The 14,699-nt window shown below is 38.3% G+C and overlaps 1 protein-coding gene across 3 annotated transcripts in view; it reads left to right on the forward strand.

Moving 5' to 3' along the window:
• LOC124140526 (innexin unc-9-like) overlaps positions 1-14,699 on the forward strand; it is a 211,003-nt gene that overhangs the window by 76,146 nt on the left and 120,158 nt on the right. Inside the window, exon 1 of one of the 3 annotated variants that reach the window (XM_046508156.2) lies at positions 13,850-13,945. The exons of the other annotated variants lie outside the window; for them this stretch is intronic. The gene's annotated coding sequence lies outside the window, so the exon portion shown is untranslated. Of the gene's footprint in view, positions 1-13,849; positions 13,946-14,699 lie in introns of those variants that run through there. 3 annotated transcript variants of the gene reach the window in all.

The following is a 14,699-nucleotide window of genomic DNA, read 5'->3' on the forward strand; positions in this document are numbered from 1 at the left end:
GATTGTTCCTTAATCACCAGAAAATTGTTTTTGTGAAACTATATCATACGAGGACACTGGAGTATGGCCACAAGTACGTGCAATAAATATTCATAATTTTACACCAAGCGGCCAGTATGCGGCGTAACTAACACACACATCCGGCAATTATTTAGCAAGGTACTATTTGGTACAAGCGCATTGTTACCCTTTCTGAAAACGATGATTTTGAAGTCAAGCGGAATTATGCATTGCTTATGTGGTCTCAGCCAACCACATGCTCATTAGTATATGCATTGAGATGTGATGTTAGTGTATATGGATGTGTATGTGCAATAAAACAAGTTTACTCAATTAAATAATACTACCATACCTATCTTGAAATATAAATATACATAAACAACCATAAAATAAGATACATGCATAATGCAATACCAGTTTAATACGGAAGAATTTCGAAACACCGTTCTTCATGTATGGCTATTTGGACAAATAATTAGGTATATCTGAATATACATTTACAAATTCAAAACACCAACGCTATAGAGTAATCTGTATCGAGTATCTGCTGAAAAAATACTAAAGGGAACTTAATGGCAAAAACGTGGTGAAAATTGTATGAATGGATCACTGAAAATCATTGATGACGACATGTGTTCGCGACAACGTCCTGCTCTCCCGTTGACCCCCGCCATTCACGCAATTTGCATTGATTAAATGCTTGTGGGTTGTACCATGGAGATGTGAAAACCCAATGTTAAGGTCAAAGCATAGGATTTCCGGACAACCAGTTATTGACATCATGAACAACAATGACACCACCTCAGTCCACCAAGCTACTGAGCCTGCTACTCGAACCATAAAGTCGCCTCGTCCGACAAGCATACGTTGCTTGAGACAATGTATATGAATATTTTCACGAATGACTCATGTGATAAATATTTATGCACATTCTGATTGATAGAAAATCAAACTCATACGAATGTATTTTTATGTATCATTCTCATGATGATTAAGTTATAGTCAAAATGCGCATAAGGTCAATTTCATTTTCTATGGCAGAATGAGTATTCCTGATATATGTAAATATAAAACCATTCTGTTCAATTCCATTTGACGTAAAAGTCAAAATAGCAGGGAATTTATATGAATGGACTATATGACATCTGGCATACGTGATTACAATAATTGCATAAACTGACCTACAAAGACAGGGGAGCTTTAATGGAAGTCATATCGAGTATTAGAAAGTTGGGTTTAAGGCTGCTTTGAAAAATATAGCATATATGTCACGGCACGGCAGCTTAGTGACAGAGAAAAACAAATTTTATGCAGGTCGTAGGCGTTTGACACTTTGAAACCCACGATCAATGTTATGACGTTATTAAACCGAGGTCATTATAAAGGTAAATCTTCAACTCCAGCCGACGATCATTCGATGCAGCCACATCTAAGGAACGCAACTCTGCATAATCAATTATGATGCTTTAGACGTATTGTAGATATGTAGATTAGTACAAAACATATATACCCTACCCCTTGGTGAAGTCCTGTGTCATCTGTATATGTTATCTGTTAACAGGTAATTAATATTTCGTCAAACGTAATATATTACGATGGAAAACTACTTTGAAGGTATACTTATTGAGTTTCTTTTTGACTTCACCAACACAATGATATAGTTTACAACAATCTTCATTGACATGTTCATGTCAGAATTGTATCACGTCATGTTCACATTCTACTTTTTATTCTGGGTGGATATGCAACAAGCAATGTTTCTCATACTGATTCGACCGCGTCCGTCGTGTAGTGGATAGGTCGATTTTCGATCCCTGACCGCGTCCTACCAAAATACTTTTCAATTTTTTCTTGCTCTTACGCTACCTGACGTTGCTTAAAGCAGACTCAGGTTGTGAAGCGATTTGTAAGCACGCATGGGTCCTGGTTTCCACACTTTCAGTCAGAGACTTAAAAACAATTAAAGCAGTGGAAATATCTGACGTCTCCTTCTGCGACGAAGGCAAAGTCTGTTTCATCAGCCGGCATGGTGATGGCTTCGTATTTCGTATTCCAAAGGAATATCTCAAGAATTCAGATCATATATGGCCAATATCATGCTAATATGCTTATGATTAGGCAACTGCCTAAGAATATCAAGGCTACACGTCCTGCAAGACACACTTAAAGTGTTTGTTCTACGAGGAAAATGTATCTGTGCACCATGTCTTTGATGTCTGAGATGGCTTCAATGTATGACTGTAGCTTTGAATTTATTGAACATCCTCCCCCGTATTTAAACGATTTGGCATCGTCAGATTACCACTTTTTCCAAAACCTGAAGCAGGGAGTCTCTTGTAAGCATTTATGTAAATGATGACGACGTCATTTCTGCTGTGGAAGACTTTATAAACTACCAGGGGGAAGCCCTCTACACCACTGAGAACCAGTGATAAAAGCATCGTTGGAAATAGTATTTGGAAATCGGAGGGCATTATGTTGCAAATGTATTAGCAGCCAAATCCATCAACACAGTCCGTCCTTGTAAGGCTCAGAACTTTTCAACCACACGTCGAGGTACCATCTTCATCGAGCACACAACTGTTGATGTGAATACCAGCACATCTCTGAAATAATTACCATCATCAGCTGATATGTTGCTTTGCACTGCTTGCCGTACCCTGCAAACAGTGTGACAATCATTTGCCTCCTGGTGATTATGTTTGAATTTTTAAATGTTTGACAAAGCACTCGGTCCGCACCGACAGGTCTTCTAAGTGTAATTGAAGAGGTTGGATTGCACTAATTGTTACCCCGAATGTTTCTTGCAAATAGGTATATCTCATCTGGAATCTATTTACATTTGTAAACGACATACCACTATTTTTGACGATGACAAACATCGAATAAGGCGACGTACATGTACGTCATCAGAGATATCATGTACACATGCTAGAAATAAGAAGGGCCAAAAAAGATCCTTGAAGAACACCAGTGGATATATTTACTGATTGGATAGACTGGCATACCCGAATGTTGCCAGTAAACTCTTTTTGCACAATGATTTTTAATTTTTGACACTTGGTGATTTTATCTTCTATTTGTGCACTTGGTATTGACGCAAAACTGATAATCAGTCACTTGTCACACATCGTGTCAGCTTAAGGGTTGGAATCCTCTTATAATCCTTGATACATGCGTCATATCGCTACATGGACACCATCATAAGGACCATGCTACATGTTGATCGGTAAAAACAACAACATTTTTTCCAATACTAAGTCTACAAAATAACATAAATGTAGTCAAAGAGTTGTTAAATCTCATTCACTTATTAGCAAATTAGCCAATTGGTGCACTCTTACGGGCACGAACATGCATACACTTGCTGCAGACAACACCAGCATTTCGGCTGAAATAGGATTAACACGGACACCTGGCGAACGCTGCTCTGACTTCTGTAACAACCCAACTCTGTCTGGTACAAGTGCCAAAATGGCAACTGATGTACAGCCCTCCCGTCTGGGGGAGCTGCCGAGAGCTTTTTGTGAAAAGTCAGACTTCCTGATGCACTTCCTTGCTTTCGGTGTTGAAAGGTAAATACTAGCGCCGCTCAGATTTCTAACTACCTTCTCTACATGTTTTCTGAGCAATTTTGATTGGGGTTTCTTGCTTAAATGCCAGAGGAATGGAAAGTGGAGACCGATGTAGTATGCTATGTATGTTCCTATTTACTTCAAGTTTGCTTTGATTATAGATAGTATTTACTTATATTTTTTAAGTTTGGATTTATAGTCATGACAGGTAATACAGCTAATTATATTTTGAAAAGCGAATGGATGTCAAACACTGATATAAGTTAAACTACTTAACCATGGTTTGTTTTATAACAAATAGTTTATGCAGGTATATGTTTACATACATTTAAGTACGCAACGCTATATGCCCTGTGTAAATGCAGATAAGGACTAGAGCTATATTCGACTGAGATATTGTTTCTTCGGTAATGAACATATTTACTTTCGTTGCATAGGCAATTGAATAAACAGAAAGGTCTATTTCAAAACTGACAGTTTACAAAAACATGCAAAAACCTATCTACTATTGGCACACACCTATTGTCGTTGGTTGACAATGCAACTGTTCTGTAGCAGAAAAACATACCGCCCCTCCAATTCACACTGCCTTCGCCAAGAGCATAAGGCATAAACACATGCAAGGGAGCAGTCATTATTTCATCTGCTCTTCCGGATTCAATCAGCAGGGAACTCTTCTCTGTTGAAAAGCATCATAAACAAGTGAAGAGTGTTTAGTAGAGAAGAAATGTATGTTATGACGCCGGTGGCTTAAGGCATCCGACAGTAACAGCAGATGGGAGGGTACGAATACACACTGGCGGTCCACAATTGTTTTCCCTCCAAATAACAAGCTACAAGATGGACCCTATTCTGCATCCAGAATATCATGTGCTGTTTGATACTATTTTAGATTTATAGTGTCTTTCTTGGCATGGGATGGTGACTTGTAATTGTTTGGTTTCACACCATTGCCTATGAAACGGTTCTACTACCTTTGATGCAAAGACGTACTCGGGGAGGCTTTGAGATGTATCAGAAGTGATGTAAATCCACAAGGATTAAACGCCCTGCACTAAGCTTAATTGAAAACTTACTTTTCTTATGATGTAGTAGGTATTTATATTCTTTCTACTTTATTTCATCCTTGCCACCAACGGTGTTCAACAATTTCCTATGGATCAAAGGATCCAAGAAGGGTTTCGTTTATATAACGTTTATAAAGAGACCTCACATGACTGACATATTTTTTTTAAAGGTATCAAACACTAATCAAGACATTAAGCAGGTGATTTAGTCGCAATTAACCACATAACAACCAGGTTTTAAGTTTCCTTTTAAATGAACACCATGAAGGTTAACACGATTAAGTGCTTGTTGATCTCTTCCCGTTTTACTACATAATTGTGGCACTTACATCAAAGGGAACATACTATTTAGACAATTAATTTCGCCAGGAAAATGACATACTTGATTATATATTGACGTACATGTTTACTTTTATTTCCAATACAAAGCATCTGTCCATCCCAAATGTATGATGTGGCGTCATATGACGAGATGACCTGAAACAAATGGTTGACTTTCAAAAGCACATCATTGTACTTAAACTCACATAATAATTTATCATACGACATATCTGTTATACTTTTTTTACACGTTAAAACACCAATTAACTAATCATTGATCTTCTTTTCCAAAAGGGACTTGTTATTCTTCCTCGGATATGTACACATATGAAGCATCAATTCCCTATCGCACAGCTGCGCTTTAAAGTTTCTTTTATAACAGCAAAGCCGATTTAACTTTCAAAATCATCGCTGAGCACTTCTTGACTGATGCCAGGATTTCCAATTAAGATAAGATAGGCACCAAAGTTGCTTGCATTTTATCACATCATTCTCTTTTGGCGTGCAGTGGGTTGTAACAGGTCTTTAATTACATAATTGATACCTCAGCTATTTGTGCCATAGAACAGCTAGACCGATTCTTACACAGTAGTTTTCGTCCTGAAGAAGATAATTTAAGAGAGTACTAACCATATGACAAAGTGAGTTCACAGCAGGATGGAAATTCCTTTCAAATTTTCTCTTTAACTTTTCTTGTTAATAAAGCCCTTGTTAGTGTCAATATTTAAACTCAGTATTGAACCAGTATGAAGAAATTCCTAGACTGCTGTACTTAATTACAATAGTGTCTAAAAGTCAAACTGAAATATGTTGAAATATGGTGTAGTTTTTCCAAATTTTATTACAGTGATTTGAGTACAAACACCAGTCAAGCGGTACTTTACATGACAGTGGTGCCGATGTATTCTACACGATGATTAGCATGTTATTTAAGACGCACGCAAATAAGTACCGCAGTTGTGGATGAGTTGCGTAAACCGTTATTGTAAGTTAATAATATAATTGCTTTCTTTGATTAGGAAACTAAAACTTTTTTCAGGATACAAAGGTTTCATGCTAAAGTAGAAAGTTTCAATAATTTACTGTTGAAACTAACATATTGAAAGGTATTAAGAATGAAATATTAACATGTCCCTATTTAAGAAGAATTAGAAGAGACACTGAAGATGACTTGATTAAAAACTAGCCGGCAGTTTCATATTGCCAGATAATGAAATAAAATATTTATATGCGAATTAGGCAATGTGGATATGGAAACCGTCCAACAGTCTATAAACATATGAATTAGTAAATATGATTTACTATACTGAAAGCTATGGAGACTTAAATATGTTAATATTAATATACGATATGTTACAGGGGAGACGTTGAGCAAGGCAATGTATACTACTGGAACCTAAGGGTTGCTGGTTTAACTATACGCTAGTTTCGTATTGCTATTTAATTAGTAACGAGGGTTGCAAACTTTATCAGTATCGTATTGGCAGTTTTGGAACAGATGACATCCTAGATCATCAATACTACTACTGCAGGACAACAGTGGTCTGTTAACAAGCCGATTAGCGATTTGAAGCTTGCCCTCCTTCACGTCGAGAATACACAAAACATGTACATGGTACCTCTTTCCTGTTTTCCTACTTAACCCAGACGCCAAGGTAACTGCTACGCTGACATCTTTGCACCGCGAGCCTGTAACGATGCTGGTTAAGGAACCAGTGTGGATATGGACAGCACACAAGTGAAAGTGTATGTTGCTCGAGCCTGTGACTACATCTCTGTCTGTTGGAGTACAAAGTTCCATTTGGGTGTTGAGGATGAATACATGCGGCATGTTTATCTTGGACTGCATGTTCCATAGTTAATGTATCGTGCGTCTGTTGTAGAGAAAGTGGAATTATTTAGCGATTTATATTACACACATTTTACTATTGGATTCAGTGAATGAAGAATGGTACTGTACAAGGGTATTGCAATGCACAGATGGGGCACTTTGTTCAACAGGGTAGCACGCCAAGGCCACGGAGTGCAGGATGCACGGTGCATGTCACTGCTGTAGCAATGATTGTCGTTCAAGGCAACACTTTCACTCGTGGTTCCTCATGTAAGGACGATTCATTTTGGTGCATGTCAACGGATGTTAGTTCGGGAGAGTACAGTTTGTTTTTACTCCAACTACAGTGTAGTCATACATACCGAGTTGTTTTCTCTCATATTGTATCCAAGATGGGAACTGAACCTGGTCTTCGACAAAACGAGAGGCGCTTGTATTTTTAAGCTACACAATATTTAACTCTGTCCTTGGGAAATAAAAGCAAACATCCTCCTTTTCAAAACCACTCCTTATATTATGCATTGGCCTAGATATTAGTTATATAGTTAATATTTAGTCAGCTAACACGCATTGAACCCGTGTAGGGAATCGAACCCAGGTCTTCAGCGCGATGAACTAACGCTTTAATAAATGGCTCCCCCACCGCTCCTCGATGTGCTAAAGTTTCCCGTTTGTATACATGTAGTCGTTCGTTTTGAACAATAATATATATTTGAAATGTGTACCTTTATAAATATTTACAGAATCGTTTAGAAAACAAACCTGATATTACTCCATAGCATCAACAAACACTGGTGCTATCTGACGGAAATAGTGTAGATGAATAATAAATCCTACCTCTTGCAACATATATACATAAAACATACAGGGACATCATCAATGTAGACGGATGTTGAAATTAAGATAACGTTAACATTCCGAAGAGTGGGCGTTATTTTGTTTCTTTTGAAGAAAATATCAACAGTTGAAGCTGCATTTTTCATGGTATATGTGCACTAACCATAAACTAAAACCGAGTGTATTCTTATCGTTACAATCAAGCGGTGCTGAACGCACAAACAAAGTCAGTTTGCATCCTTTTGCCAAATTTAAGATCCGAGGTGTGAGATACATGGTGACGTCTGACGTCATCAAAGGGTGGACTGGCGGATGACGGGTAACGCTGCATCATTTAGGATGATACAATCTCCAAAATCATGTAGAAGATATACTATGGACAACTGCCAGTACTTTCGAGGGTGTTGTGTGTTGCACCTAAGTGACACTTGAAACTGAAGTGTTGAAGAAACGTATGCTGTTGTACCTCTCCCCGGCGGCAATTAGGTAGAAGACGTGCAGAAGATATGTTGAAATGTTGTCTGGTAATGTCTTGTAGTAACACGGTACCTGGAAAAACTCACGGGGGCAAACTTGTTCTTTGTCTATAATTAAGTGTGTATGAATCTCCTAAGAATACTGCTGTTCACCATCCACATTATAATCAATGTTACACCCTCGGGATGTGTATGCAAACATTAATTGATCATCAAATATGCATGCATAAGATGTATGCCTGGTGTAGTCATTTAATTAATAGAGACTTCGTGACAGGGACACAGCGAGAAGCGTATTGGCAACACGTGGAGGCATTATGAAGGACGACAACTTATCAGGTAGAGAGAACGTTTTATATGTCGAATGTTTTCCGCTCATCTGTTTCATATTTAGATCTGTGCATAAAGATTTAGAGTGAATGAACACTCTCCACAACAATGTATGGCGAAAGGGATGACTCAACTTTCGAATAGTCAACTTTCTTTTTATGTCGTCCTATATTCCTGCAGCTCCAGCCTTTGCTGTCTACATTTCACAACTTTTTAGGTACAATCGAGCATGCCCTTTTTACCAAGATTTCAATCAACGTCATAAAATTCTTGGTGATAAGTTGTTTCATCAAGGTTACAACATTCAAGGCCTCAGTGAAGTTTTGAAACAGTTTTTTGATAAACATGTGAAGGACATTTCCAAATTTGACGCATCACTGACAAAATGATGTTCGATGCAGTTCCATATTTTGACTTGTACCACAGGTTCCGGTGATTTTTTCCGGTGAACAAATGACTTGCCTTTGCATGTGTTTGTGGCGGGTGCCTACGTTTGGGCAGGATACGCTCACCTTTTAGCGAACACCTGGTATGATCCCTATTTGATAGTGATTCATAAAGGTACATTCGACTCTCTTTTTGCGATGATGTGTTATGAACATGGTCAGGGTTTTGTCGATTTTAATTAGATAGCACTGACAAGACTTACTTCCTGTCTGAAGACAACTGTGCTAAAGGTGTCATTTTGCATATAAACGCGTGGCTGAGAAAAATGCGATGCCACAGTTTGAACATAATTGCGCTGGTATACTGTTTATGACACTGTTTACAGGCATATTGAATTTGGTACAGTGAGTTAGTATGGTTTTACGCCGTTTCAAGCTATATTCCTGCAAAATCACGGCGGGGGACAGAATCCCAGAAATGGGATTCACACAATGTACCCATTTTGGGATTCGTACCCGGGTCTTCGGCGTGACGAGCGAACGCTTTAACCACTGGACTACCCGACCGCCCCACCGAAGTAGGTAGAATAAATATTATGTGCAATGATTATTTGGTATATTTAGGACTTTGTTATGATACACAGTGATACAACTGAAATATTGATAAAGCGGTGTTAAACTCTACTCATTTTGAAAGGTCAGTTAGAACATACATTGTATATGTATCTTTACTGTGCCATGTTGTATTAGTATGTCTAATCATTTATGCCTTAGATACAAACTTCAATGAACGTTCCACAAGAACATGCCTCTTCGATCTCAAGATCAATTTGTAAAACTCTCTTTAATATTTATAGATTTACATGATTTCTGAAAGTTCAGGATTATTTCCAATATTGTATATTCGAAAATGCACACATAATCACGCTAATTGGAAAGAGTCCACATAACTTAAATGCAGGTATGCATGTAGACCTGCATAGGTCTGGACATTTCCGTGCACCAGTGGTCTGGTATCAGTATTACGACTTTCTCAGACAAAGTCATTATTTGCACGTGTTTAATGTCCCATCTTAAAGACAAACTCACAGAGCCCTCTTTGTACTTCCCGGCGGTAATCCTTTCAGGAGATTCAAGACAATGAATGGCCTGTTCCCTACAGAAACGATTGTTCTTGTGGTCCGTTGGGAATACGTCTCGTTTACCGAGCATCAACGACACATGTGGATTGTGATGTAGACGGCGGCTGAACATATAATACAGATTTTATCACATTGATTTGTTAAGAATGTGTCTTGGAAATTGTGGCGTGGTTGGACATTTTCTCCACGTGACAAATATATGAATGTGAATGTGAATGGCACTGATATAGCCAGAGGGATTGGTAAATTCTGTCGTCTGAAAGCATTTGAACTAACACACATTTGACTTAGAACTAAGCTTTTAAAGCATGGTTTCACGATTACATGGCGGGTTAAGTCATTCCTGAAATGACACCTCGCTCGTCAACATGATGCGTGTCGCTATCCCTTCCCATGACCTTTAAGAGTTTTCACATCAACTTACCCACTTTCATTGATTCTTTGTGTGAATGGTGGTGCTAGCACTACAGTAGGACACACTTACCCTTTTCGCGAACATCAGGGATCCATTCACAAACTTTCCATTGCTTTGTCCTTTACGTCCTATGGAACATAATTCATTGGATATTCGAGACTAAGGCGCCGCGATTCGCTGTGCAGAGTTGCGTCGCTTGGGCACGACAGAAACCTATGATTGTGGGTTCGAATCCCGGTTCGCCCCGATTTTGTTTCTAGGTTTATCAGCACCATACCCTTGCTCGTATGTTTCACCGAAGTGGTAAACGTCTGAGACCTGCATCACTTCGGGCTTTCCTCCCACATTAAGCTGTCACGCCTTGATATAACTGGAATACTTTTAAAAGAGGCGTTAAACCCAACTCACTCACTCAACTGCGATATATAGTTTTCAAACATACACTTCACATAATTTGTGACATGGCTTCTTAAACATACACTTCACATAATTTGTGACATGGCTTCTTATATTGTCTGTTTCTGTTTCAATGAGACAGAGGAAGTACATTGCGGGTTGGTTCAGTCCACTAACATGTGTACACCAAATTAACCAACAGCTCTATCCAAGCTTCACAACGCATCGCGCTACACAGATATGTATTGTTTGTAAACACTGGGAGGTGTCGGTAGGACCCTGCTAGGTGTTCAATCAGTGGAACTTATAACGACTACAGCACAGATGAATGTTCACTAGAACAGCACTCCGAGATAGCGATTCGTTCCACAGTTGTGTTTCAGAGCTCGTAGAAACGCGATGTGTTCAAATGGTCAGACGGCCGGTGTATGTGGATGGTCATATCACAGCTAAAAGAATGCAGTTTCCGGTATCCGGATACCTGCCGGATACCTCCGGACACTTACCCTAAACGCGTCCGGGTATCCGGTGGCAGATACCTGTCCGGATACCAGATCCGTGGTATCAGGCATGGACACCTCACCTGAAAGTATGCCACCTGGAATCCGGGTATCCGGCACCGGATACCTCACCGGATACCTCAATCTGGGTGTCCAAGGATCCGGCACTGGATACCAAGGATCCGGCACCGGATACCTCATTCTGAGTTTCCAAAAAAATGTCACAATTTGGGGGGTGCATTTTGTTCAAGTAAGTGTGAAACACCTAAATATATATTGGAATCTAACCAAGAAAATTGAACATTGCTGAAGGTATCCGGCAGGTATCCGGATGCAATTTTTCGAGATGTCTTATTTCTGGTAAATAATGTTAGCCTGGGCATATCAGTTAGCTGTAGTAATATTCTGTGTCATTTTAGTTGTAAATATCCCCTTAAAGTTGAGATCTATGGGCATGTACTTTTGGAGAAGACAATTTTTTCAATTTCATCTATAATTCTTTTTAGATGTTAAGCTGTTTAATGAACAAACATCAGTTCTAATACATGTATGATGATATCCTTAAATTTCATGTTCAGACTTCCAGATTGTTCTAAGTGAAAGTATAAACTCATCGACTGTTTCTCACTTGGGCCTTTGGTCCAAGTGAGATGATAATATGATTTTTTGTAAAGGTACAAGTACTTGTTACGAGCATACCAGCATCATTTAAGTTTGAAACATAATATGCCTCACTCTGAGGGTGACATGTACCAGATTTCATCACACTACAGAGAGCTGTTCCTCAGTTACTGTGAACATTTTTACTGAAAGACATTGAAAGCTAATTTGACCTTCAATATCAGTTGCGACTATTTCAAAAACAATTGTAAAGTGCTTCATTCAGTGTAATATTGACAAACATATGACAATGATATACAACTATATGTATAAGAGTAATTTAGACTTCTGCAAGAAAAGGCACATTAGAGAACAAGAGTCATCAGAGTGATGACATGTCCCCCCCCGGCAGCTGTCTGTAAAGTAACCACTAGTAAATGTGCAATTCTGTATGTAACGAGTCAACAGTTTAAAGTTCTTTAAGAAGCATACATTGTTTACCCACAAAAGATCCACCATGGTCCACCTATGATTGTGGGTTCGAATCCCGGTTCGCCCCGATTATGTTTCTAGGTTTATCAGCACCATACCCTTGCTCGTATGTTTCACCGAAGTGGTAAACGTCTGAGACCTGCATCACTTCGGGCTTTCCTCCCACATTAAGCTGACACGCCTTGATATAACTGGAATACTTTTAAAAGAGGCGTTAAACCCAACTCACTCACTCAACTGCGATATCACACCATGCGCAAGTTTCTCCACACATTTCTCAATCTGGGAATGGTAATGTCCTTCGTTACCATGTGAATGAAATGTTGTTTGAAACAGTATCAAACCCAACCAAACCCAACTCATGAAATCTCCCATTCTGGTCCGTTCCTGTGAGACAATAGTACGAATGTACCGTGATCACCGACGTCTTAAATAGCCCTCCTTTAGAACTGGAAAACTACACACACTTCTCCATCATTATACCAACTATCACTAAAGAGCCTTTCACGGTTTATCTTAAAAGTCCACTCGTTTCCTGAGCAACTCATTTCTACATCAATCCATAGAGATGGACGAGTCTGAACTGTCTGGCGCAAAGGACTAATTTTAGGTCCAGCATTGTTATATTTGCCTTGACGGAAATTGAGTCACTGTGTATATGTAATTGGAGTAAGAAGTTGAGGCTAGACTGGAGTAAATCACATAGTGTATTTAGAAGACGATCAACGTGGTATTCGAATCACCTGTGTGCTACCTCTATACGTTGGGAAGCATTTGAATCTAGTTTAAATTGATTTGTTCGATTTCTCTACATACCGTATGTCGTATTGTGTGATATATAGGCTTATGATGAAGCTGTAAAAAATATGTGGCCTTATTATTAATAGTGAAATGTTAAGGACCCAAAAATAGCAAACTATAATAACATGATGTTTCATTAAATATGATACAAATTTCATGAAATGATCACTCGTGGAACAATGATAACTGTTTTTCCAATATATATATATTTTATGTGAAGTGTATGTTTAAAAACTATAACTATATATATATATATATATAGTTTTATTTATTTATATAGTTTATATATATATAGTTATATAGTTATATATAGTTATAGTTATATATATATAGTTATAGTTATAGTTATAGTTTTTAAACATACACTTCACATAATTTGTGACATGGCTTCTTATATTGTCTGTTTCTGTTTCAATGAGACAGAGGAAGTACATGGCGGGTTGGTTCAGTCCACTAACATGTGTACACCAAATTAACCAACAGCTCTATCCAAGCTTCACAACGCATCGCGCTACACAGATATGTATTGTTTGTAAACACTGGGAGGTGTCGGTAGGACCCTGCCAGGTGTTCAATCAGTGGAACTGATAACGACTACAGCACTACTACACTCCGAGATAGCGATTCGTTCCACAGTTGTGTTTCAGGGCTCGTAGAAACGCGATGTGTTCAAATGGTCAGATGGCCGGTGTATGTGGATGGTCATATGGACGTACCTTACAGAACTATGTGTAAAAGATCGCTTTCATTGTATTGGGATCGAGATGGACTTATTGGTGAGCTTATGTTTTATTTTAGCATTTTAGTTATGTGTATTGTTATTGCTGACAGGTACTGTATATTTTTTATTATCATGTTTTTCAATGATGTGATGACTCGTTCTTTGCTTTGCTATGGTTATGACAATTGATAATTTCTCTCATTATCATTATCATAAATCAGTCACTGTGTGCCAGGTAGTGTCATCTGTGTTATTATGGAGGCTATACAAAATATATGTATGGTTATAAACATGTCTAAAAATATGTGACTTTTATCAACAGTTAAGTTATCCATGCACACTGTTTTATGAATGGACGATATAAGCGTCAGTTTAACCTTTCGCTGGTTCTCGCCTCAATGTGCGCTGCGACAACATGTGACACGTTGAGACGGAGCCAAGCTTGAACGGTTCCCTTTTTGTCTGTCATTCAAAGCGGTCGTTTAGTTATTGTTGAATATCTGGCACGAGTACATATTTGGGGGTAATTATTAGTTTAGAATACCAAGTTTTGCTCTGTCTTCGACCAGAACTAATATTTATTTGTGTTATTTCTCACGACGGTAAAAGTAAAAGATGTTGCAATGTTAACTTATAACAATATTCATACTAACGGGTACCACGAACTTCAATGTCATTAAGTCGTACACATTCACAAAGATATCAATAAATGTGAAAAGTGAAAAACATGGTTCATAATATGGAAACATTAAAGTTTGTGAAAATACAAATGAGTATTTAAACGTCACTACATTTCTTCCCATATTAAA

The sequence above is a fragment of the Haliotis rufescens genome, unplaced genomic scaffold, assembly GCF_023055435.1.
Source record: "Haliotis rufescens isolate VD_foot unplaced genomic scaffold, xgHalRufe1.0.p SCAF_4, whole genome shotgun sequence".
NCBI classification, from domain to species: Eukaryota; Metazoa; Mollusca; class Gastropoda; order Lepetellida; family Haliotidae; genus Haliotis; species Haliotis rufescens.